The 27,886-nt window shown below is 40.1% G+C and overlaps 1 protein-coding gene across 29 annotated transcripts in view; it reads right to left on the reverse strand.

Annotated features, from left to right (window-relative positions):
* Positions 1–27,886, reverse strand: part of LOC138738811 (rho GTPase-activating protein 6-like) — a 564,699-nt gene that overhangs the window by 218,481 nt on the left and 318,332 nt on the right. The window lies entirely within an intron of this gene.

Genomic DNA, 27,886 nt, shown 5'->3' on the forward strand with positions numbered 1-27,886 from the left:
CATCAAACTTCAATTGTTGACATCCACAAGGAGATTTTGCAAAAAGTCAATAATGTGGGCAGGTAGAATAGGTATTGAATTATTTTATTTTAATCTAATCCAGATCCCTTTTGTTTTAATAGATTTATTTCATATGTGGCTTTCATTTCCACATTGTGAAAAGTAAAAATATATGTGCTAACTTGTTTGCTTAAATGATTCATTCTATCATAAACTGTGTTGAATATTTACATTTTTTTTAAATTTAGACATACAGCACAATAACAGGAGATTTCAGTCCACGAGTTCGTGCCGCCCAATTTACATCCCCAGTACATTTTGAATGGTGGGAGGAAACCGGAGCCTTCAAGAGAAAACCCAGGAAGACATGGGGAAAACATACTGTAATGGAGTATAAATATTGGGAGGAATTTTGTAAAATTAGATTAGGTTACATACATACACACATTTTAAAACAGATCTTATCTGAAAGATTGAAGAATTCATATTCAGTAACATTGCAGGATCTTGGAGATTTTTATGCACATTTCACAAGTAGGTGCTAATTGAAATGACGTCATGAAATGAATAGACCATTGTTTGGAATTGGAGACAGGCTGGATGGTTGGATAACTACAAGGCTTCTGACCTTTCTGCAAAGTGCTCACAGAAAGGTCACTCCTGGGTTTTGTTTACTTAAGACAACAGCTTGACCAAGAGAAGGATAACTTGTTGTTTGCTGAAGAAGGTGGGGGTTTTTGCAAGTGAGAGAGTCACATGGTTTTCTGGCAGTGGGCAGTTGGAGAGAGAGTGTGTATGACACTAAAACCAGCTGAACAGTGTAAGCCAGGAAATTGGTTTGAAACAGAAAGCTCCAGAGCAGTGGATGGCTGGAAATGCTATCTGTCTGATGTTTCTCTTGGAATAAGTGGAACAGAATGGAACTCTGTTGTGGCCTGAAAGAAAGAGGTTACCATTTGGAGAACCCTGATGGGGCAAGTTTCATCAGCGAGACCCTTTTTTTAAATATAATTTTTTATTTTTCATACTGTGAAACATATCAACCAAAATATTTCTCATTAAATATTTTCTCTTTTTTTTCTTTGGCTTGGCTTCGCGGACGAAGATTTATGGAGGGGGTAAAAAGTCCACGTCAGCTGCAGGCTCGTTTGTGGCTGACCAGTCCGATGCGGGACAGGCAGACACGATTGCAGCGGTTGCAAGGGAAAATTGGTTGGTTGGGGTTGGGTGTTGGGTTTTTCCTCCTTTGCCTTTTGTCAGTGAGGTGGGCTCTGCGGGCTTCTTCAAAGGAGGCTGCTGCCCGCCAAACTGTGAGGCGCCAAGATGCACGGTTTGAGGCGTTTTCAGCCCACTGGCGGTGGTCAATGTGGCAGGCACCAAGAGATTTCTTTAGGCAGTCCTTGTACCTTTTCTTTGGTGCACCTCTGTCACGGTGGCCAGTGGAGAGCTCGCCATATAATACGATCTTGGGAAGGCGATGGTCCTCCATTCTGGAGACGTGACCCATCCAGCGCAGCTGGATCTTCAGCAGCGTGGACTCGATGCTGTCGACCTCTGCCATCTCGAGTACCTCGACGTTAGGGGTGTGAGCGCTCCAATGGATGTTGAGGATGGAGCGGAGACAACGCTGGTGGAAGCGTTCTAGGAGCCGTAGGTGGTGCCGGTAGAGGACCCATGATTCGGAGCCGAACAGGAGTGTGGATATGACAACGGCTCTGTATACGCTTATCTTTGTGAGGTTTTTCAGTTGGTTGTATTTCCAGACTCTTTTGTGTAGTCTTCCAAAGGCGCTATTTGCCTTGGCGAGTCTGTTGTCTATCTCATTGTCGATCCTTGCATCTGATGAAATGGTGCAGCCGAGATAGGTAAACTGGTTGACCGTTTTGAGTTTTGTGTGCCCGATGGAGATGTGGGGGGGCTGGTAGTCATGGTGGGGAGCTGGCTGATGGAGGACCTCAGTTTTCTTCAGGCTGACTTCCAGGCCAAACATTTTGGCACCCTGGATGAGACATATAAGGCAATCGAACAACTGAAAAGTGGCAAAGCAGCAGGTATGGATGGAATCCCCCCAGAAGTCTGGAAGGCTGGCGGCAAAACTCTGCATGCCAAACTGCATGAGTTTTTCAAGCTTTGTTGGGACCAAGGTAAACTGCCTCAGGATCTTCGTGATGCCACCATCATCACCCTGTACAAAAACAAAGGCGAGAAATCAGACTGCTCAAACTACAGGGGAATCACGTTGCTCTCCATTGCAGGCAAAATCTTCGCTAGGATTCTACTAAATAGAATAATACCTAGTGTCGCTGAGAATATTCTCCCAGAATCACAGTGCGGCTTTCGCGCAAACAGAGGAACCACTGACATGGTCTTTGCCCTCAGACAGCTCCAAGAAAAGTGTAGAGAACAAAACAAAGGACTCTACATCACCTTTGTTGACCTCACCAAAGCCTTCGACACCGTGAGCAGGAAAGGGCTTTGGCAAATACTAGAGCGCATCGGATGTCCCCCAAAGTTCCTCAACATGATTATCCAACTGCACGAAAACCAACAAGGTCGGGTCAGATACAGCAATGAGCTCTCTGAACCCTTCTCCATTAACAATGGCGTGAAGCAAGGCTGTGTTCTCGCACCAACCCTCTTTTCAATCTTCTTCAGCATGATGCTGAACCAAGCCATGAAAGACCCCAACAATGAAGACGCTGTTTACATCCGGTACCGCACGGATGGCAGTCTCTTCAATCTGAGGCGCCTGCAAGCTCACACCAAGACACAAGAGAAACTTGTCCGTGAACTACTCTTTGCAGATGATGCCGCTTTAGTTGCCCATTCAGAGCCAGCTCTTCAGCGCTTGACGTCCTGCTTTGCATTAAATATACACAGTGGCATTTTCTCCCTTCCCCCCCAACCTTCCCTTCCCTTTCCAACTCCCTCCAAAACCAATTAATATTCAACATATACAATACAATAAAACCATTAAACAATGTCATCACACAATGAAAAATAAACAAGAAAAATGTGTCATCTATTTTTACACACTGGATCAAGTTGTTTTGTCTTCTTATCATTTTAGGGGGTGGAGGTCCGAGGCAAGCCCTCTCTGTTATGTTCCATGTATGGTTCCCAAATTTGTTCAAATAATGTGACTTTATTATTTAAATTATATGTTATTTTTTTCCAATTTATTCATTTCCATGTACCATTGCTGTATTCTCATGCTCTCTTCCATTTTCCAAGTTGACATATACATTTTTTTGCTACTGCTAAGGCTATCATAATAAATCTTTTTTGCACTTCATCCAATTTGAGGCCTAATTCCTTACTTCTTATATTACTTAGAAGAAAGATCTCTGGATTTTTTGGTATGTTACTTTTTGTGATTTTATTTAATATCTGATTTAGATCTTCCCAAAACATTTTCACTTTCTCACATGCCCAAATCGCATGTACTGTTGTTCCCATTTCCTTCTTACAGTGAAAACATCTATCTGATAATGTTGGATCCCATTTTTAAAAAAAAACTTTTGGTGCATGATATCTAACCTGTGTAACCAATTATACTGTATCATGCGTAACCTTGTGTTTATTATATTTAGGTTTATAGCTTATTTCATCATTTTCCTTATCTTGCAGCTTAATGTACATGTTCGTTATAAATCTTTTTATTATCATTGTGTCTGTAATCACATATTCAAAGCTGCTTCCTTCTGGTAATCTCAGTCTGTTTCCCAATTTATCCTTTAAGTAGGCTTTCAGTTGATGGTATGCAATCATTGTACCATGAGTTATTCCATATTTGTACTTCAACTGTTCAAATGTTAATAAATTATTTCCCAAAAAACAATTTTCTATTCTTTTAATTCCTTTTCTCTCCCATTCTCTAAAGGAAAGGTTATCTAATGTAAAAGGGATTAGCGGATTTTCCGTCAATCGTAATTTTGGTATTTGGTCATTTGTTTTTTTCCTTTCTAAGTGGATCTTCTTCCATATATCAAGTAAATGATGCAGTACTGGTGATCTTTTATATTGTACCAGCTTTTCATCCCACTTATAAGGTATATGTTCCGGTACCTTCTCCCCTATTTTATCTAGTTCTATCTTAGTCTAGTCTGGTTTTTACCTTGTCTGGTAAAAATCTGATAAATACTTTAATTGTGTGGCTCTATAATAATTTTTAAAGTTTGGTAACTGCAAACCACCTTGATTGTACCTCTTTGTTAATTTATCTAACGCTATCCTCGGTTTCCCCCCCTTTCCACAAGAATTTTCTTATTATTCTCTTTAGTTCATTAAAGAATTTCTCTGTTAAGGTAACAATTGAATAAGTATTGTATCATTGGGAAGACATTCATTTTAATGCAGTTCACCCTCCCTATCAACGATAGTGGTAATTCTTTCCAATGTTCTAAGTCTTCCTGCAATTTCTTTATTAGTGGCTGATCATTTAATTTGTAAGTGGCATAAGTTATTATCTATCCTAATACCTAGGTATCAGATTGCTTGTGTTTGCCATTTAAATGGTGATTCTTTTTGAAATTCTGTATAATCCTCATTACTCATTGGCATCACTTCACTTTTATTTGCATTGATCTTGTACCCCAATATTTCTCCATACTCCTTCAATTTCTTATGTAATTCTTTTATTGATATTTCTTTTTCTGTTAAGTATACTATGATGTCATCTGCAAATAAACTGATTTCATACTCCTTCTCCTTTATTTTTATCCCTTTTATTTTATTTTCTGTTCTTATCAGTTCTGCCAATGGTTCTATTGCTAAAGCGAACAGTGAGGGGGATAATGGACATCCCTGTCTAGTTGACCTACTTAATTTAAATTGATTTGATACATATACATTTACTGTTACCTTCGCCAATGGTCCATTATATAATGCTTTAATCCAATTAATATATTTTTCTGGTAGATTGAACCTCTGTAATATTTTGAGTAAATAATTCCATTCTACTTTGTCAAAGGCTTTTTTCTGCATCTAAAGCAACAGCCACTGTTGGTTTCTTATTTCCTTGAACTGCATGAATTAGATTAATAAATTTACAGACATTATCCGCTGTTCGTCTTTTCTTAATAAATCCAATTTGATCTTGTTTTACTATTTTTGGTACACAATCGGCCAATCTGTTTGCTAATAATTTTGCTATTATCTTATAATCTGAGTAAAGTAAAGATATTGGTCTATATGATGCTGGTGTTAGTGGATCCTTCCCCGTCTTTGGTATTACTGTAATTATTGCTGTCTTACATGAATCTGGCAAATTTTGTGCTTCTTCTATCTGGTTCATTACTTCTAGGAGAGGAGGAATTAATAACTCTTTAAATGTTTTATAGAATTCTATTGGGAATCCATTCTCTCCAGGTGTTTTATGGTTCGGCAGCTTTTTTGATATATCCTGTACTTCCTCTATTTCAAATGGTTTTATCAGTTTGTTTTGTTCCTCTTCTTGCAATTTTGGCAGTTCAATCTTAGCTAAAAACTCTTCTACTTTATCATCTTTCCCCTCATTCTCAGTTTGGTATAATTGTTCATAAAATTCCTTAAAGTTCTCATTAATCTCTATTGGATTATATGTAATTTGTTTGTCCTTTTTCCTTGATGCCAATACAGTTCTTTAAGCTTGTTCTGTTTTAAGTTGCCAGGCTAATATTTTATGTGTTTTTTCTCCTAGTTCATAATACTTTTGCTTTATTTTCATTATGTTCTTCTCCATCTTATATGTTTGTAATGTTTCGTATTTTATTGTTTTGTCCTCCAATTCTCTCCTGTTTGTTATATCATCCCTTTTTACTAGTTCCTTTTCTGTACTTACTATCTCCCTTTCCAACTGCTCTATTTCCCAATTGTAGTTCTTTTTCATCTTAGTTACATAACTTATTATCTCCCCTCCAATGAAGATTTTCATTGCGTCCCATAATATAAATTTGTCTTTCACTGATTCCATATTTATTTCAAAATATGTCTTAATTTGGTATTCAATAAACTCTCTAAATTCCTGCCTTTTAAGTAGCATGGAGTTTAATCTCCATCTATATTTTCTTGGTGGGATGTCCTCCAGTTCTATTGCTAATAACAAGGGTGAATGATCAGCTAGTAATCTAGCTTTATATTCAGTTTTCCTAACTCTCCCTTGAATATGGGCCGACAACAAAAACATATCAATCCTTGAGTATGTTTTATGCCTACTTGAATAATATGAGTATTCCTTCTCTCTTGGGTGCTGCCTCCTCCATATATCCATAAGTTTCATTTCCTGCATTGATTTAACCATAAATTTCTCATTTTATTCTTTTTACTAGTCTTTTGTCCAGTTTTATCCAACATTGGATCCAAATTAAGGTTAAAATCCCCTCCTATCAATATATTTCCTTGTGTATCTACAATCTGCAAAAAAAATATCTTGCATAAACTTTTGATCCTCTTCATTAGGTGCATATATATTGAGCAAATTCCAAAATTTTGAATATATCTGACACTTTATCATTGCATACCTCCCTGCTGGATCTATTATTTCCTCCTCTATTTTGATTGGTAGACTTTTATTAATTAATATAGCTACACCTCTAGCTTTTGAATTATATGATGCTGTCACTACGTGCCCTACCCAGTCTCTCTTTAATTTGTTATTTTCCACTTCAGTTAGTTGCGTTTCCTGCACAAATGCTATATCTATTTTTTCTTTTTTCAGTAAATTTAATAGCTTCCTTTTAATTTGGTTATGTATTCCATTAATGTTTATAGTCATATAGTTCAACATGGCCATCTCATATGGTGTTTACACCTCATTTCCGCTTCCTCACCACCACCATCCCCCTTTTCCCCATTTTCATCTCTCAGTTTTCCCTTTTTAAACTCAATGTATGACAACACATTTAAAACATAAAATACTCCAACAACTCCCACATCCAATATTCCCTTAACCCCAAATATCCCTCCCCCTCTCTGAGTTGCCCCTTATCCCTTGTCGGGCAACCACAACTCCCCTTTCCATTTGGATTGTGAACCTGCTCACAAGCGTCAACTGATTTCGCAGTGACGGTTATTCTCTCCCCCACAACCCCCCAAAAAAACACTTTTTTTAAAAAAAACACATATAACAACGTTCTCCCTTTTTTTCCCTTACTTCCTTTCTTCCCCTCTCTTTCCCTTCTTTAGTTCTTTACTTATACATTGTTTTTATATCTTTATATATATTTTATCACCGTTCTTCATTCTTGTTACATCTCTTCATTTCTCCTTCTGTCCTGCAAGCGTTCTGCAAATTCTTGTGCTTCCTCCGGATCCGAGAACAGTCTGTTTTGCTCCCCAGGGATAAATATTTTAAGCACAGCTGGATGTCTTAACATAAATTTATAACCTTTTTTCCATAGGATCGATTTTGCTGTATTAAACTCCTTCCTCTTCTTTAAGAGTTCAAAACTTATGTCTGGGTAAAACAAAATTTTTGACCATTGTATTCCAATGGTTTATTGTCTTCTCTAATTTTATTCCTTGCCCGCTCCAGTATATTTCTCTTGTCGTATAGCTCAAGAATTTTACTAAAATGGATCTTGGTTTTTTGATGTGTCTGTGGTTTCGGAGTTAGTGTTCTGTCTGCCCTTTCTATTTCCATTCCTTCCTGCATTTCTGTTGTTCCCAGGACCTTTGGGATCCATTCTTTTATAAATTCCTTCATATCTGTGCCTTCTTCATCTTCCTTTAGACCCACTATTTTTATGTTGTTTCACCTACTATAATTTTCCAACATATCAATTTTCTGAGATAACAACTCTTGTGTCTCTTTAATTTTTTTTATCACTTTCTTCCAATTTTCCTCTTAAGTCATTTATTTCCATTTCTACAGCCGTTTCTCATTCTTCCACATTTTATACTCTTTTCCCTATTTCTGTCATGACCAGCTCTAATCTTTGCGCTTTATCTTCTGTTCTTTTCATTTTTCTTTTAATTGCACTAAATTCTAATGACAACCATTCTTTTAATGCTCTTATTTGTTCTTGAAAAAAAGCTTTATCTATATTCTGTCTATCTGTTTTACCTTCTATCTCTCTGTGAAGATCTTGGTCTTCTTCTACTTCTTCTGTGTCTGTACCTATGTTTGTGTCTTCTTCTCTTCTTTGTATCTGTATCTCTTCTGACTTTCCTGATGAGTTGCTTGTCTCACTTTGTCGGGTCTCTTCTTGCTTGGCCTCTTGCTGTTGGTCCTCTTCTTCTGGGCTGCTCATCTGTTGAGCCTCCTGCTGCTGCTCTTCTTTCCTTTCACTCCCTCTCCTGCCGCTTTCCTCTTCTTCCAGCTGAGAGCTCTGGTGTCAGGCATCCCTCAGCTGGTTGTGCTGTGGTTGCCCACTCCTCGGCTGAGCCCCCCTCCTGCCCTCCTGTCGCGGTTCTCCTTCTCCTTAGTTTGAAAAGACTAAGAAAAGGTTTGAAAACCACTGTTTTAATCGTACTTAATTTTCTCGTTGTATGCACGGTTTCATAACTCCAAAGAAAATGGGCCAATGACAATTTTTCTCAAGCAAAATATTTCAGTAACAATTGTGTCTAGAGCCGTGATTCTCAATCTTCCCTTCCCACTCACATACCACCTTAAGCAATCCCTTACTTATCACTGAGCACTGAGGGGATAGGGATTACTTAAAGTGGTATATGAGTGGAAAGGAAAAGGTTGAGAACCACTGGTGTATAAGTTGGCTCTGTGCATCTTATGTTACATAAGTATCCTAAGCTCACAAACTACACTGAGTAAATCGGAGAGTCACAAGAAACTCCAGATGCTGTAACCTTGAGCTATGCAAGAGAAGCTGGTGGAACTCAGTGAGTCAGGCAGCCTCCATGGAGAGAAATGGACAGTCAATGTTTTGGGATCGAGCCCTTTTACAAAACTATTTTATAAACAATAAAAAATAATGTTTAAAAATAATATTTGTGAATATCATTTTTCCTTTTCAGAACATGAGGAATAAATAATAAATTACTTGGGCAGTGTATACACCACGTTTCCGATTATCCGAAAGCCACTTTACCGAAATTACCAGTTATCCGCAAAAATTTTTGGCGGCCACATGACGTCAGAAGTTGAAAAACAAGTGACACGCTGTTAGCGCCATTTTGAATCCAACAATGCTCTTGTGTACTCAAGATAAGAATTAAACTTTATTTCATATTTGAAAAACCTCCCTTGTTCTTTGTTGTTGTTTTAACCGCTGATACTTTACAAACTGATGCTACTGGGCTGGGATCGGAGTGGGGACATGGGCTCAAGTGAGAATCAGCGGCATTAGCATCAGGATCTCCTGCAGGTAGGTGGACTGGTTTAACACTCGAAGCGTCGGGAGCTCTGATGAGTCTGTGGTTAGTTTGCAGTCATGGCATCGGGAACTCCACTGTCTAGTATGGAGGTGCCAATGCACAGGACAGGAAAAGGCTACAGAGATTTGTAAACACAGCCAGCACCATTATGGGCATTGGGCTTCACTCCATTGAGGACATCTTTAAGAGGCGTAGTCTCAAGAAAACAATCTCTATCATCAAGGACCTTCACCACCCACGCTATGCCCTTTTCTCACTGCTACCATCAGGAACAAGGCCTGAAGACATGCACCCAATGTTACAAAATCAGCTTCTTCCCTTCCATTATATTTCTGAATGAAAAATTAATCACATTTTTGTTTTTGCACTAATTACTTTTTTAAAATTTTGTTATCACAGAACTGTAATTTATAGCAATTTTGCAGAAATAATGCAGAAATCTGTTGCCGTAAAACAACAAATTCCATGACACGTTCATGATAATAAACCCAATTTTGATCCTGTTTTATTTCGTGACAATAAATAGTATCTCATCTGATCCAGAGAGTTAAGGCTGATATCAGCATATTAAATGTTCCAATATCTTTTAATGAAATGTTCAATGAAGTTTTGCAAGAAAGGAACTGAAATAATCTTGAGCAACAGTGATCTCATAAAGGTTGGACTAGTCAAATTGCCAAAAGTATACATGGGGTCAAAAGACATGGAGTTAACTTTAGATCTGGATGTGTGCAACTCCATTAAGTATAAACAATCTTCTGGCTGAGAATAAGAAAGTAAATCTAAAATTGGCAGAAATGAATAAGGTGGACGGGAAAAAAAATCAATTAAAATGCAAGATGTATCAAACATGGTTTCAAATGTGAAAGAAAAAGCACACACCTGTGCAAAGACCAGAAAATATGGAAAATTTTACAAACCCAGAAAAGCTGATCAGAGCATCTTAAGAGGAAGAACATAAATTATGATAATAATTTTGCAGGATGTATGAAAATGGACAAGTTTCTGGATATATAGTAATTCAGAGAGTAGATCACAATGTAACAAGCACAGTGAATAGAGGGAAACCAGTAGGTGCAGTGAATTGGGATTCCAAGAACCTACTCAATAGGTGCCATATAAAAGATCAAGCAAGTTATTTGAAAACTGAAGGCATGTTTGGATTTGTTTGATGTACTAGAAAGCTGAGTGCAGAAATATATATATGTCTGCATGAAGGAGCTCACTTGTCGAACATGGTCTGTCACCTCTAATTATGCATTTTGCAGGGGTAATTATAGGGCAAGCTCTTGCCCTGCTTGGCCCCACTTGAATGTACTTCTGTATGACTTTGTTTCTAAAAATTAATGTATGATAGCTTATCTATTGATTATTGAATACCTGTCCACCACCATCAGAGTCTTGGAAATCATGTTCAAATGGTTAAATATATTTAAATAGATCTTAATTTTGTGACTTTAAGATACAAGATCATTGGTGAAGTCATCAATATTTGGGTTGTGGTTAAAATTAATGGATTATGTGGTTAAATTAATGGATTAGTATTCCAAAGACCACTGATCCAGAAACTGAAAGATCAAATCATAAAATGTAATAAAACCCCAACTTATGAATAATGATCCTGGTTCATGAGTGTCCTTCACTGAAGGAAATCTGCCATTTTCCCCCAGTCAGGCCAAAATGTTATCCCAGACCTGCCAAAGAAAAGATCAAGCAAATCACTAATTTCAAGAGAAATTGGGGATAGGCAATAAATGTCATTGACAAATCTTACACCGAATTAGCCTTTTAGATGTGTTAATACTTTATACATCATGATAGGAGTGCAGATTTGCAGGGTTTGGACTGAAAAAGCAATAAAAAGAGACATTCAGACACTGTTCATAATTTTGACGGAGAATATACGGTGAAACTCTTATCTATTGCCACAGTGCTCAGTATTTAGAAAGCACTGGTTTTGTACAAATGGGGAATGAACCAGTGGGGAAAGAGAAAAGAATAATTTCCCATGAGTCGTTATGGCTCCTCGCCTGAAAGAGTGGTGCAAGCAGATTTAATAATAACTGTGAAGAGATAATTGGGTGAAGGGAGCTACATGGTTGAGGGGAAAAAGCAGGGGACTGGGGCTAATTGGTTAGGTTCTTCAAAGAATTGGCGCAAGTCTTTGGGCTGAATAGCCTTCCACTGTGTTGCACAGTTCGGTGAATCTACGTCAGAAAGTAATGAATTTCCATTAGACAAGCCCACAGCTGGAGGTGCTGGGCAATGAAACATCTTTTCTTTAATTAAAATTCATTTGTGCATTATTCCATGCTTTAAAAAAAAACCCACAATACTTTTAAGTAATGTATATGGGTCCAAAATTACTGGTAGTCAGTTGGGAAAAACCAGACTGAAAACAAAACACAATTCTCTATGGCAACTGGAAAAGAAATTCCCCAACAGAGAAAATTGCTGAGACATCTATCTGAGAATTGCTCATGTGTTGTTCTGACAGCAGGCAACAACTAAATCTTCAATTCTCTATGGTGACCAGAGATCATGCAGTGTGTTCAAGGCAGAGATTAATGCAATTTTCACAGACTGCATCTTCTCTGAAATTAGAACTGCAGCAGTGATGGAGTGATAATCTTGGTTCAAACTAACACACCCCTCAGCTGGAACTGACACACAAGGTATGAACACCAGCAGAAATTATTCAAACCTGCTGGGTCTATCATTGTATGCAAGTACATCTGATGGCTCAGCGAATTTACCCAATAAATAGCTGAGTCATAAACACCAGGGAGATGTCAACTTTGATCTATGCAGAGGTTGGTGTTACTCAGTTGGGATAAAACTGGAGTCAAACAACTGTCATCATCATCCTTTTACAGCACAGAAGGGAAACCAGCTGACATGAGCAGCTAATAACTGCTAAATACTGCTTATGCAACCAGTAAATTTGAAGCTCTTTGCAGACAAATAGTCAAACAGCACTTGCTGAAAAAGTGTGGACAGTCAACCACGGAGTTCTTGTTATTATATAACTTAGGAATTAATGAACAATAAACTGAATTGTGTGACAGAATACTTCTTGTATTCTGTGTGGTTTAATTTTTTTTGGAATATTTAAATATTTTCCATACTTGTAATTAATAAACAATTATATAAAACAATAAGAATTTAAATTTAAGTGTATTTCAACCATTAAATGAAGGTTATAATTCTTCCCCTTCCATCCAGTTACTTCCCACCCCCCCAAAAAAATATAAAAAGAGAATTTATACAAATATAGAGAAAAGAAAAAGAAAAATAGCTTTATGGATTGCTCGGAGGATCGCCTTTCCACAATCCAACCACTCTCTGTGTGAAGAAATTCCCACTCATGTTTCCCATAAACTTTTCCCCTTTCATTCTTAACCCATGACCCCTGGTTTGTATCTCACTTGCCCTCAGTGAAAAAAGCCTACCTACATTTACTCTGTCTATCCCCCTCATAATTTTAAATACCTCTATCAAATCTCCCCTCGCTCTTCTACACTCCAGGGAATAAAGTTCTAACTTGTTTAACCTTTCCCTGTAACTCAGCTCCTGAAGTCCAGGCAACATCCTAGTAAATCTTCTCTGCAATCTTTCTATCTTATTGATATTTTTCCTGCAGTTAGGTGACCAAAACTGCACACAATACTCCAAATTTGGCCTCACCATTGTCAATGTCTTATACAACTTTAACATAATATCAAATTCCTGTACTCAATATTTTGATTTATGAAGGCCAATATGCCAAAAGCTCTCTTTAAAACTCTATCGACATGTGACACCAGTTCTAGGGAATTATGTATCTATATTCCCAGATCCCTCTGTTCTACCACACTTACCATGCATGTCCTTTCTCGGTTTACCCTTCCAAAATGCAACACCTCACACTTGACTGCATCAAATTCCATCTGCCATTTTTCATCCCATTTTTCCAGCTGGTCCAGATCCCTCTGCAAGCTTTGAAAACCTTCTTCACTGTCCACAACACCTCCAATCTTAATGTCATCTGTAAACAGGCTGATCCAATTTACTACATTATCATCCAGATCATTGATATAGATGACAAGTAACAATGATCCCAGTGCTGATTTCTGAGGCTCACTGCTAGTCACCGACCTCCAGTCTGAGAAACAATCTTCCACCACTACTCTTCGGATTCTCCCATCCAGCTATTGTTAAATCCAGTTCACTATGAATACCTAGCATCTGAAACTTCCTGACTAACCTCCCATGTGGGACCTTGTTAAAGGCCTTATTAAAGTTGATGTAGACAACATTCACAGCCGTTCCTTCGTCAACTTTCTTGATAACCTCCTCAAAAGACTTTTGGTTCAACACAACCTACACACACAAAACCCTGATCAGTTTTTGGCTATCCAAATAATTCTAAACCAATCTCTTAGAACACCTTCCAATAATTTACCTACTACTGACCTGTAATTTCCAGAGTTACTTCTGTAGCCTTTTTTAAACAACTTGAGCCATCCTCCAATCCTCTGGCCCCTCACCCCTGGCTAAGGACATTTTAAATATTTCAGCCAGAGCCCCTGCAATTTCTGCACTAGCCTCCCTCAAGGTCTGAGGGAATATCTTGTCAGGCCCTGGGGATTTACCCACCCTTATTTGTTTTAAGACATCAAGCACTTCCTCCTCCTTAATCCATATAGGTTTCATGACCTCACTGCTGGTTTTTCTTACTTCCCACGACTCCGTGTCCTTTTCCTGAGTGAATGCTGATGGAAAAAAAAATTAAGATCTCTCCCATCTCTTTTGGCTCCATTCATAGCCAACAACTCTGATCTTCAAGAGGATCAATTCTGTCACTTACTATCCTTTTGCGCTCAATATACCTGTAGACACCTTTAGGATTTTCCTTCACATTTGTCTGCCAAATCAATCTCATGTTTTCTTTTTGCTTTCCTCATTTCTTTCTTGCATTTTTTAAAATACTCCTCAAATACCTCATTTGCTCCATGTTGCCTGTACCTGTTATAAACCTCTCTCTTCTTCTGAACCAGATCCACAATATCACTCAAAAACAAAGGTTCCCTCTGTCTTCTAAACTTGCATTTAATCCTGACACGAACATGCAAACTCCCATGTTATTAAGGTTCCAGAAATATGCAGTACCCATTGAGACACATTTCTAAAGCAGATGCCTCAAGGAATATTTTATAATTACCATAACTTTTAAAATAACATGTATGAACAATAAGCGCAGATCTTTGTCACACAGACATCTGACTAAGGGATCCTCGAGAAATCCAATGACAGAGTCTGATTTCCAGTTTTACAGCATTCAGTGCAGGGAAGCCTGTCCACAAACTTATACCAGTTTTTCCATTAATTTCAAAGGAAAAGAACAGCTGAGAGGAAGATAGTTATGTTACACATAATTTGCATATAATTAACTAAATGTTAATGTATTCATTTGCCTTTTAGTGCATTTTTTAACAATGTGTTAAATTTTTGATAGCTTTTTAATGTGTGTGAGTACCACAGATGCTCATAAATGTCAAGCACTTTGGCAGAGAAGTAGTTTGGCTTAACCAGCTGTCAAAACTGAGATTGCCGATTAGAAATACCCTGCCCTTCTCAGCATCCTGCCCAATAGGTTGAAGCTAGCTTCTTAATGGACATAGGCAACAAGGGACCTGCACTGGATAAGAGAAGGTTTAGTGGGTTAGCCAATTCAAGCTTAACATACTCAGGTTAGTGTCAGCTGTTGAAAACACTTCGAATTTTAATGCTTTGCCCAGGAAACTCTCGAAAGCATTTAGCAGCACACAGCCTTGCGGGTATTTGACGTCAATTATAGTTCTTGAAAAACTCTTAGACAACTCAAAGTTATCAACCAGAGTGCTTCTTCCAATGTAACTTATAAAAATAAAAAGAAAGCGCCCTCAGCAAATGACACTTAAATTTAAAAAAAAGCATTAAAAATTGAACTTCTAAATGCTACGCTTTAATTCTTGTTCTTTTAGAGTATAAATGCAGTATCGTAACCCAAATGTTAATTGCCACTGGAAATTGCCTCTTGTGTAAGTGAGTGGATGAGAATGTTGGGGGAATATACTGAAGGGAATATAACCAGTGAGCAATGTGATTGCTCCATGAACCAGCAAAGAATCAACGGTCTCCTTTTACAGTAAAACCACCGTTATCCAGCACCCATGGGGAATGGTAAAGGCCAGATAAGTGAATTTGCCAGTTGCTTGAGATTGTGTGTTGCATGGATTGGCAAACCTTCCTATTTTTATACATTTTTATTTTTAAACATTCCTTTTTTTTTTAAAACCTATTTATTTTCCGCTTTTTTTTTGCTGGTTGCTTGAATTCTGGATAATGGGGATTTTACTGTATATTTTAAGCAATCGTGAAAAGTATTTTTATCTTGGGATTTATTTGGAGAATATGCTGAGTATTAATTTGCTTCCACCATTATAATGAAAGACAAATTACATCATGTACTTTATAGATGATTAGGAAATCCTCCACCAGGGATGCTGCCATCAGTTGCTGATGTTTTACTTTCTGATTTGGGCTCAACTTCCTCTTTCTGTTTGCCACAGGTTTCCTTTTTCTGTTCTTACAAGCCAAGAGGCTCAACCGCAATGTACTGGCACATAATTCACGTTATGCAGCTGTCTCAGTATCTTCCTTACTCACTTGCCAAGATTCTGAAGGATAACAGATCATTTAAACCCACAAAGAAATGATAGAGAACAAAGCAGCATTTTTCTCCTATCTGCCCACTGCACTGAAGCAGGCAGATTCTGGAAACTTTTATGATAAAACAATCTATTAAGAACACAGGGAGCAACTGATCAGAAGCTACATTTCTTAAGTGATAGCCATCAGAATTAGAGATATTACAGTAGCTTTGTGCATGCGAGGGAAAGGCAAGACTTAATAAACCCAGGCCCTGACTCTCCTCTGGACAGGGATCAAAGTTTTTAATGACACTATCTGAAGAGAAATTGGAGCCAATCTAGTCTAGTTTATCCATCAGTAACAATGAGTGACTTGGTTACTTGCTTCATCTGTTGCAGCTTGCTGTGCAAAAGTTGGTTATTATTTTTCTGACCTTTGTAACAGTATCCACAATTTCATTACATCACTGGTTGCAAAGAGCTTCAGAGTGATTAAAATATTTGTGTAAATGCAAGTATTTTCTGTAAAGTCATTTGAAATGTAATCGCTGGTTGTGCACTGGTAAAACAAATGTACCTTTTCTGTGCCAGTCGAAAGTCACCCTCCTGGAGTTTGAGTCAGAGAATTATGCAGCATGGAAACAGGCCGTACAGCCCATCATACCAACCAGTGGGCTCCCTTCCCTATGAAGCTCATCTTCTTGCACTTCGACCATAGCCTTCTACGTCTGGAAGATTCAGGTGGTCATCTAGGAATTTCTTCAATGTTAATAGTGGCTGAAAAAGGATCCCCTTCAATCTCTTCTAAATCTCTCATTCCTTATTATAAATCAGTGGTTCTCAACCTTTTCCTTTCTACTCATATACCACCTTAAGTAATCCCATACTAACCACAGAGCACCTCTGACATCCTCTGCTAATGTTTTACTTTCTGTATTTCTTCTCCCCAATTTATACCTCTCATAACTTTATACTCTTCGTCATGTCCTCTTTCAACCTATCTCACTCCAGGAAAATTAGAAATAACTGCTCTAGTCTCTCCTCATAACTGAAACACACCATTTCAGACAACATCTGACAAATCTCCTCCGCACCCTCTCCAGCATTAACACATTCTTCCTATAACATGATGATAAGAACTACCTTCTGCAGCTGAGGTCTGACCAAGGCTCTATAAAATTGGAGCATAAACCTCCTCCCCTTATACTCAACTAATGAAGGCCAGTATCCATACATCTCTTAACCACTCCATGTACCTGCTCTGTCAAAGATCTTTGGACTGCTACACCAAGTTCCTGTTCCTCAGTATGCCCTGTGACCTTATTATTCATGGTGTATGACTTTGTTGCGGTCACGTACTTGCCTTTGTTAGGAGGGGTGCCAATCACTGCCGATGACATAAGCGAAGCAAAGCATGGGAGTAATAGTGCACATGTGTGGGCATGTTAAGCGTCAGTATACGAGTGATGGATCTCAGACACAGGAGGTGGAGAGTGAGAGCGTCAGTATCACCCATGAATTGGTGAGCCAATAAGAAGGTCAGAGGGGTTTAACCGGGTGGTGTTTGGAGAGTTGAATGCAATGTCCTGTCTAGTGAATAACAAAGAAAGTCGACTTCATGGTGTGGTGAAAGAAATGAGTGAGTGCATCCTTTATCTGCTTGTAAGTTGTGGTAAATCAGCGTAATTATAACATAAGTTCATTGGTACTCACAAAATGCATGATCTCACATTTATCAGAACTAAACTCCATCTGCCATTTCTCAGTCCATTTCACCAACACATCTATTTCACCCTGTAGTCTAAGACTATTCTCCACACTGTAAACTATTCCACCAATCTTCACTTCATCTGCGAACTTTCTCATCGTGCCACCTACATCCACATCCAATTTCCTTCATTTATATTGCACACAGCAAGGGTGCCAGCATCTATCCATGTGGAACACCACTCGTCACAGGTCTCCAATTACAAAAACAACCCTCTGCCATGTCCTTGTTTCCAAGCTAATTTTGGACCCAATTTGCCAAATTCCCTTGAATCCTATGGGCCCCAAACTTTTGGACCAGTCACCTATTTGGAACCTCTTATTTATTTTTTAATTAAAAACTTTTTTTGTCCCAGAAAAATATACTTAAGCACTTTTGTTGCTATTTTTGTTAAAACTGTAAGACAAACGGTGTAAATTTAATTAAAAGCACTCTGCCCTGACCAGTAGCGCTCCTGTCCACTGGATTACTGTGTATCAAGGGTGCAAAGGAGGATCCTAGGTCTGAGCAGAGAAAATTACAGTTGACACAAACCCTGGGGCTGCTGTGGTAGGTCAGGTTGCATTCCTGCTCCTGTTTGGGCTTCAAACCCCTGGTGAAGAAGGGAACTGCATGCAGCCACAGAACAACGAAGAATGTGGTGTCGATATGATGCCCTCTGAATCACGGCCGATGATGCCTGCGTACATTTCTCCTGCTGCTTTGATGGAGTTAGCTGGTCATTAAAAATCCTCATGCTTTTCTTTTGTGAATTCTTTTCCCCAAGTGTCTTACACAATATTTATTTCATTGCATATTGGGGCAATAGCCCTTCCCCCGTAATCCTTCCGAGTGAAGGATTATGGCCCAAAATGTCATCTCTCCATTGCTTTCCATGAATGCTGCCTGATCCACTGAGCTCCATTATTTTGCACATTTTTCCAGTCTGTAGCCTGTTCACCTATAGGAGCAAAAAATAAGCAGAGTGTGCAAACTTGCCGCCTCCATAGAAAGGCAAAGATAATTATGCCCTTACCAGGAACCATCTTTCAAGTGATTGTAATAGATTCCATGAAGCTATTTGGTGTGAGTTCTGGTCAATATTTAACCCTCAACTAACAATGACAAAATGATGATCTATCTGGTAATCTCAATATCATTACGACAGAATATTAATATTGGTTGTCACAACAGTAGCTATATATAATCCAAAAGTTTATTTCTAACTAAATATCGTGATATGTATGAAAGTAAATGAAAGCATTTTTTAAAATACAAGTTGGTTTTCTTTAACACTTTATAATCTACTAATTGTGAGCTAAAGTTCTGCTTCTGTACTCCTGGGACATTGCAGAACGTGTGTCAGTTTATGATTATGCATCCTTTCATTTCATTAAAAGAGAAGGGCTATAGCAATTGCTATAATGTTTGAAAAGATTTGCAGAATTTTTGGGTCCTATCCCATTCTTTGGGCTTCTATGTTAAAGGTTTTTGGATTGCTGTGCAATCTGTCCGATGTTTGAAATATAAAATAGCACCAGACAGTGTCAAGTACCCCTCAACTATGCCCCGATATGCAGGCACCTCAGACTCAAATTCTCTCTCTCTGATTCTCCTCCCATTCATGGTGGCTCTCCATTTGACCTTTTCTCCCATTTCCTCCCTCAAAGGAACACTCAAATCCAAAAGCCAATCGCAGAAATTATCAGATTGTGGCAAAGGCTCCTTTCATGTTGGTTAAAGGGCTTCCACCCACTGTTGTTCCTTTTCAGACAGCTTGCCATAACTTTCCAGTGTGCAGAAATTTTATATCATAATAGAAAATTATCCCAAGCAGAGTCAGAATGTAAACATTTAATCACTGATTTCAGAAAATACAAGATGGCATAGACTTTCTTAAGTTTGTGACTTTTTATCACGATCTTTCAATGCATTAACTTCAATCAAGCATCAACAAAGTATTGGTTACTGGAAAGATCCACAGTCATTGCAAATTGCAATTTCACTCAAAAGATTAAACAGAAGATACATTTTTCATTCATTCCCACTAAGTGCAGATGAATGAGAATATCATGCTTTTTGTCAGAACCATATTTGTCAGGAAGGAAATTTAGAAATAATCAGATGAGAAAGCTTCAGAATATGTCCTGTCCGCAATTACAAAATTCATACTAAATTGTTCAATTTTTCTTCTTTAAAATTATTTTTGCATACTCATCACAAATCTTGTTAATATTAGATAAATCCTTAAATTATGTATCCATTTCTTTCCAAAATTACAGTGAAAATTCAAAAGAAAAGTATTTTTAAAACTTTAAATGATAGCAATTAAAACTGCATGGACTGCATTCTAAACAGGATTGTACTGGAAATGTTAGTCCACACTCTTATCTGCATATCATTTATCAGATCTGGAATTCCAGACCTGCATTCCTGGAGTGAGACATTTTGTAAGCAGTTTCAAGTGACAACACCAGATTGATTCTCACTGCAATTACAGCTTCATGGGTGCATAAAATTTGGCCATTCAGAACAAATGGGATCAATGACAATTTAGAAAAATCCAATTACTTCGGCTCATTTGCTGTGCAGTTCACAACATCAGCTTAAAATCCAAATACTGTAGGTTTTAAGAATTTCAGTTACTTTCTTGCAATGTAGAGCAGTGAAACAGGGTGTTCTATTTCAATGATATTTGCCAGGGTTCATTCATTAAGCTGTGGAGGCATAAGGTTTGTCTCCACTCACTCTCCCCATCCTTCCTTCTTAGCATACAATTTTATTCCTTTCTCTAATATGATTGTAGTTCCTTTCTGCCTTCCAAACTGTATTCTCTTGTCTTTTTTTTAAATATTTGTATTCTCTCTTCGATTTATTTAGAATCTGTATTACCCTTAGTTTAATTTTGTCCTGTTTACTCTCTATTTAGTGGTTTCTTACCTTGAAGGTACCTGATGAAAGGCTCAAGCCTGAAACACCAGTTATGTGTTATTATCTTTACTATATAAAGGGAACTGTTTGACCTGCTGAGTTTCTCCAGCATTGTGTTTTTACTATGGTTCAATAGCAGGTGGCTTCAGAGACCCAGGTTTGATCCTGACATCATATGTTGCGTGGAGTCTGCATGTTTTCCCTGTAACTGCATGGGTTTTCTCTGGGTGCTCCAGTTTCCTCCCACTTGTGCTTTCACATGTGGGGGGTTAATTGGTGATTGTAAATTGCCTCTTGTGTAGGTAAGTAGCTGGTAGGAGAATCAGGGGAAAGTTGATAGCCACATGACATAGACTAGGTTTCAGGGAAATAAGGGGGTGGGAAGGGTGCTGTAACTGATAGGGTTGTTCTGAGAGCCAGTAAAGACTTGATGGGCTTAAAAGCCTGCTTCTGCCCCATATTTAAATATGGGACAAATAGGTGACATGCTTAAAAACAAAGTAATTTTTTTCTGAAGTTACGCTCTAATTTTCTATACTTTACATCAATCTCATTTAAATACTTTTACTTGGGTATCTGAATCTTGTTTCCTTTACTAATAACATTAGTTGGTCATGCAATTGAATGACAAAGCATACAGCACAGAAATAGACTACTGAACTCAAACTGTCAAATGCCAGTGTTTTGAACTTTACTTAAGACTAATCCCGCAAAACAGGACGTCATGCGCTGGAGAGCTGGCTCTGAATGGGCAACTAAAGCGGCATCGTCTGCAAAGAGTAGTTCACGGACAAGTTGCTCTTGTGTCTTGGTGTGAGCTTGCAGGCGCCTCAGATTGAAGAGACTGTCATCCGTGCGGTACCAGATGTAAACAGCGTCTTCATTGTTGAGGTCTTTCATGGCTCTCCAGCACATGACGTCCTGTTTTGCGGAAACTGCCAAAATGATTGGTCTGGAAGTCAGCCTGAAGAAAACTGAGGTCCTCCATCAGCCAGCTCCCCACCATGACTACCAGCACCCCCCCCATCTCCATCGGGCACACAGAACTCAAAATGGTCAACCAGTTTACCTACCTTGGCTGCACCATTTCATCGGATGCAAGGATCGACAAAGAGATAGACAACAGACTCGCCAAGGCAAATAGCGCCTTTGGAAGACTACACAAAAGAGTCTGGAAAAACAACCACCTGAAGAAACACACTAAGATCAGCGTGTACAAAGCCGTTGTCATACCCACGCTCCTGTTCGGCTCCGAATCATGGGTCCTCTACCGGCATCACCTACGGCTCCTAGAACGCTTCCATCAGCGCTGTCTCCGCTCCATCCTCAACATTCATTGGAATGACTTTATCACCAACATCGAAGTACTCGAGCTGGCAGAGTCCGCAAGCATTGAATCCATGCTGCTGAAGACCCAACTGGGCTGGGTGGGTCACGTCTCCAAAATGGAGGACCAACGCCTTCCCAAGATCGGGTTATATGGCGAGCTCTCCACTGGCCACCGAGACAGAGGTGCACCAAAGAAGAGGTACAAGGACTGCTTAAAGAAATCTCTTGGTGCCTGCCACATTGACCACCGCCAGTGGGCTGATATTACCTCCAACCGTGCATCTTGGCTCCTCACAGTTCGGCGGGCAGCAACCTCCTTTGAAGAAGACCACAGAGCCCACCTCATTGACAAAAGACAAAGGAGGAAAAACCCAACACCCAACCCCAACGCACCAATTTTCCCTTGCAACCGCTGCAACCGTGCCTGCCTGTCCCGCATCGGACTTGTCAGTCACCAACGAGCCTGCAGCAGACGTGGACATACCCCTCCATAAATCTTCGTCCGCGAAGCCAAGCCAAAAAAAAGACTAGTCCCATTCTAAATGCTTTCTCCCAGAATACTTACATTTCCCTCTCCTTTAAACAGTCATTTAAATTCATCATATAACCATATAACTATTTACGGAGCAGAAACAGGCCATGTTGGCCTTTCGAGTCCGCACCGGTTCACTGATAAAATGACATAGTTTGTCAGACGTTCCCTGACAAATACATGTCCAAATAAACGTTTTCACTCTTTTTCATAAGTTTAGTCAGATGTATGGGAATCTCAGCAAAATGTTTACGGAACCTTCTATAGTACCCTTCCATTTTGGAAAAAAATCTCCTAAAAGCTTTCTTACCCGGGGTATAGCAAACTCAGAAATTCCTTTTATATCTTTATGACATTGCATTAGGTTGCAATTTCAAATTCTCACCCTCTGTGCAAAGACATTCCTTTAAATTATTCATTTGGCCTGCTGGATAATTAGTTACATTTGCCCTCCTTTAACCCTCTACTCTCCCATAGGTGGCGAGCAGCTTGAAACTCCTATGTCTGCATAATATGCAAAATAAGTTACCAGACCTGGAATTTGAATTGCAAATTCTTTCAGGTTAAAAAAATGTTTTTGGCCAACTTAATTAGACAATGCCAACAGTAAGTCTTGCCTTTAACAGCAGTGTTCTGGCAGTTTTAAAAAAAACTGTTATAAGATGCACATAGTTCCAAACAGTACTTAAAAGTTGCACTGGAAAGATGTCATTATAATTTTTATGTTGCCAATAAACATCTATATTATATGACTTGTATGACTTTTGAACTTCTGAGTCAATAGGGAACACAACAGGACTATTTGTCCTGAAGCCTGGTGGTGTCTGCCAAGTGTTAGACCAATAAACTCCTCAGATATCAGTGTTGGTCAAAGATAAAGAGAAGAAGCTGCTATTTTTAGTCTTAATATAAGCAGCATCACAAAGTCTCTACAACTATTTAAGGAGTCTATTGTAGATTTGAAGAGTAAGAAATCTTAGCACCAAATTGGCATCTAAATACTGTCACTGGTGAGAATTTAAGGAATCTGCCGAACAGAGGTTTTTGACTCCTGCCATAGATGGAACATGTTATGAGCCAGTGGATAATCAGAGCTTGTTAATTAAGGAAGTATTTTCTGTCTTTAATTTCTTTTTCTTGGATGTCCTGCAGGGGAAGGTGCTACACTATCCCAGAATTAAGCTCATTGATGATTGGCATCAACCCTGACCTCTAGTGATAGCACACTTTCCTGTGTAGATCAGATGCGTGACTTCTAAGCTCATTGGACTATATTTCATGCCAGAGCAGGATACACTTGCATTCTGAAAAACATATGATAGCTTTTTTTCCCCACCCATTGCAGTCAGATATACAAATTCCAAAAAAATAAATTCCCATAATTGGAAGAAATGGCAGAATGCAAAAAAAAAATGTAAACAGTGGAGTCCAAAAACAGTTGAATCAATTGAAATTCATCTTTTAAAAGATATGTTTTTTTGGCAGGGTGAATGCCCGTAGGGTATCTTATCCAAACCTCAACTCAAATTGTAAGGGAGTCTGGACTCCAGTCAATTCCTTGAATGCTGCATTGTAAACTGGAGAGATTTTTTTCTCCCTATTTATTCCCAGAGCTGATATTTGGAGCTTATCATTTTCCAGATGAAAAGTGGGTAGATGGAAATTGTTTACATATCAATCATGGTGACACAAAATTAAAAAGGTAGTTGCCCTGGTGGAGCTGCTGGAGGGGCAGAGATGACGATGGTGCTGACCCACAGAGAGCGGGGAGAGAAGAAACAGCGCTCCTCCATAGGGTTCTACCACCCAGTCCAACTACTGATGGCTCATACAGGCTTTAAACAACCTGTTAAAGAAGCCGATGGTGGTTTATTTTAAAATCCTGTGACTGCTGCATCTGGGTCCAAGATGGTGGCGCTTACGTTTGGCAGCAGCCTTGAGGGCTTCCAGGCTCCAGGGACTAAAGTCAATTTCATGTAATATTAGACCTGTTTTATTACATGACTCTGCAGAGCATCAGAAAATGAGAAGGTGCAGGAGAGGAGATGATCCTACAGGACAGTGACCATGGTGGCAGGCTAGTGAGGGGCTCTGTGATTGAAGAACACACAGGCAACAGGCAGTTAGCAATTCAAAGTAAGTAACTCATGCAGGCTGTTGGCTGCTGGTGTCTGCGGTCATAGGACTCACACCAGGCTGAGGACTTCTGGAGACTGGCTCAAGATTGGTTGAAGAAGAACCAGGTATCAGAACTGGGATGCGTGAGGGTACCGAGGTTGCTGAAGGCTCTAATCATATCAGAGGTTTGGATCTGCAGCTCTGGTTGCGGATGGTTTGGATTAAAGTCTGTGTGGCTGTGGCAGCTATGGGAGCACTGGAGGCAAACCCATGGATATTCAGCAACTCTCGAGCTCTCTTCTACTTCACTTCTCTGTGGGAGCTTCCTTGCTACCGGAAGGGTTGTCCTGGTTTGCCGTGACATCAATCATTGGACCGGTGAGCCCAGGGTGTTGTCCCAAGGGACATTCCTCAGATTGAGCAGGCTGAGGAATACATCCATTTCCTCTTTGTGGCAACGTTCCATGAGCTTCTGGCGCTCCTTACCGCTCTTTCAGTGAGCCCATTGGATTGGAGGTACTCCGGGCTGCTGGTAATGTGGGTAAAATCCCATAAGAGGCAACCTCGTGAAATTTTTGGCTGGTGAACTGACTGCTATGGTCAGAGAGGAATGTGTGCAGGGCTCCGTGCACTGAGAAGTGGCGTTTGAGCTTCTTGATGACTGCCTCGGAAATGGTGACTCCGAGGTAGGTCTATCTTGAACCAGCCTGAGTACAAGTAGAGCATCAGGTAGTGTTGTCCGTCCCATTCTAAGATGTTGGCTGCTACTGTCGACAGGGTAGGGTGGGCTCCGGGTGCAGCTGTAGTGGCTCTCTGTTAGTGTGGGATAGTACTGTTGCAGACCACACAAGACTGCACCTCTTTATCTATCTGGTCGGACATGCCCGGCCAGTAAACAATGTCTCTTGCATTATGTTTTGTTGCTTCCATGCCGGTGTGTCCTCTGTTCAGGATTTCTATGTACATGTTCTGCAGTGTAGTGGGGATAACTGCTCTCTGGCCCTTCATAATTATCCCCTCGTCAATGATTAGTTTGTTCTGATAAGGAAAAAACGGTTGTATTGCTGGAGGCAGGGTGCGCTGCTTGGTCAGCCAGCTGCCTTTAATGAAGTTGCCCGAGCACTTCAGGGTTTTGTCCTCTGCAGTATGCCTTCTCAGTTCATCAAGTCGGGCTGAGGAGATGTGGCTCACTGTCATGACGTCGAATGCATCTTCTTTCTCAGCCTGCTGTGTTGTGCACTTTCTGGGGGCTCGTGAAAGGACATCTGCCAGGTGCATTTCTTTGCCGCATTTGTGAATTTGTGTGATGTGGTATTTTTTTACCAAAGCATCAGCTACTGAAGTCTTGCCAGCACTGCGTGGATGGGTCTGTTGATGATAGTCACTAGAGGTAAATGGTTGGTTTCGATGGTAATCAGTCTGCCATACACATAATCATTGAAAAGCAGGTGAACACCACAACCAGAAGCTCCTTCTCGATTTGGGCATACCTCGTCTTGGTGTCCTTAAGCGATCTGGATGTGTAATCCACCGGTTTGCCGTCCTGCAAACATGCCACGCCTAGATCATACTGTGAAGCATTGCAGATCAGCAGCACGGGCCTCTGTACATTGAAGAAGGAGAGGACTAGTGGGCAGGATGTACGTTGCTTGAGGGCCTCAAATGCGTTCTGCTGCTGCCAGGTCCACTCAGTGTCCCTGTGGGTCAGCTGTTAGAGTGGGGCCGTTAGTTTGCTGGCATTGGGTATAAATTTACACAGGATGTTTACCATGCCCAGGAATTGCTGTACAGACGCCATGTCCTTAAGTACTGATGGCCCTTATTTTCGAAGCATCCACCTTCAGCCCCTCAATAGTAAACACGTAACCCACGTAGATGACTTGGTTGAGGCGGAACCTGCATTTGTTGGGGCTAAGCCACAGGTTTACCCCTCCCCCCCACCACTGTGCTCGGTCGAGCACCCTTCTCAGGTTTTCGTCGAGTTCTTCTTGCATGTTCCACCCACCAGTATATTGTCGACGATAATGGTGCAAGGGTATCCAGCAAATATCTGTTCCATAGACCTCTGGAAAACTTCGCTTGCTGAGTTAATGCTGAATGGTATTCTCCGGAACCTGTACAGGCCGAACGCCATGCTGAAGGTGGTCAGCAGTGATGAGCGACGGTCAAGTGAGATTTGCCAGCAAAAGTTCTTTGCATCCAGGACCGAGAACACTGTTGCTCCGGCCATCTGTGCAGCCACTTCCTCTACTGTCTGCAATGGGGTGATGCAGTCTCCTTAGGGCTGTGTTGAGGTCCCATGGATTGATACAAATGCGGATTGCTTGACCATCCTTCTTCTTGGTGGCTACCATGGATGACACCCACTCTATCGGTTCCGAGACTGGGGTTATGATGCCAAATTCCTGCATTCTGTCCAGTTCGACCTTGACACTTTCTTTCATGGTCTCGGAGATGCGGTGTGCTGGACAGACCACTGGTCTCACCTCTAGAGCATGTCACTGGTAGCCTCCCTAACTCGTTTGTGAAAAGTTCTTCATATTCCAACAGGATTGCTCACAAGAAATTGTCTTCAGTTGGACTTAACTGCTGAATATCGACGCCAAAGGAAATGAGTCCCACATCCATGCACTCAGTGAGGCCAAGCAGGGGCTTGATATATTCGCAAACTATAAAGGAAGACAGCGTTTGGGGCCTTCCTTGTACCCAGCACTGCAGCTGTATTGTGCCGTTAGTCTGGAATTTTTGCCTCCATAAGCCACCAGGCTTGTAGATTTGATGCATGGTCAGACCCATTCCATGTTTTTCAGTGGGTGAAAGATCTGCCATGGCATGACATTACATTTCACTCCAGTATCGATTTTCAACTCAGCCACTTTGCTGTTGACCTCCATGGTCATGAACACCTTGTTATTGCATCTGATCTGGGTCATCTGTCACTCCTATAGAAATTACATCGGCATGGTATTTATCATTCCGTCACTCCATCTCTGCTCCGATTCCAGGTGATTGACGGCTCTCCTGGGTCCAGTCCGCGTAGAGGTCAGTGTCTGGATCTGCAGTACCTGCTGTAATGGTTCCATCTTCTGCAGCTCCAGCATTGCTTGTCGTACGCCAGGCACATTTCTCGCCTCAGAATGTGGTCCCCTTTGCAGTTGCCACACCCCATCCTGGTGTACAGCGGGCTGCTTGGGGAGGCGAGTATCTCTGGTCCTCCGACCACTGTTTGCTCGCCGGTCC

This window comes from Narcine bancroftii, chromosome 7, assembly GCF_036971445.1.
Source record: "Narcine bancroftii isolate sNarBan1 chromosome 7, sNarBan1.hap1, whole genome shotgun sequence".
Classification (NCBI taxonomy): Eukaryota; Metazoa; Chordata; class Chondrichthyes; order Torpediniformes; family Narcinidae; genus Narcine; species Narcine bancroftii.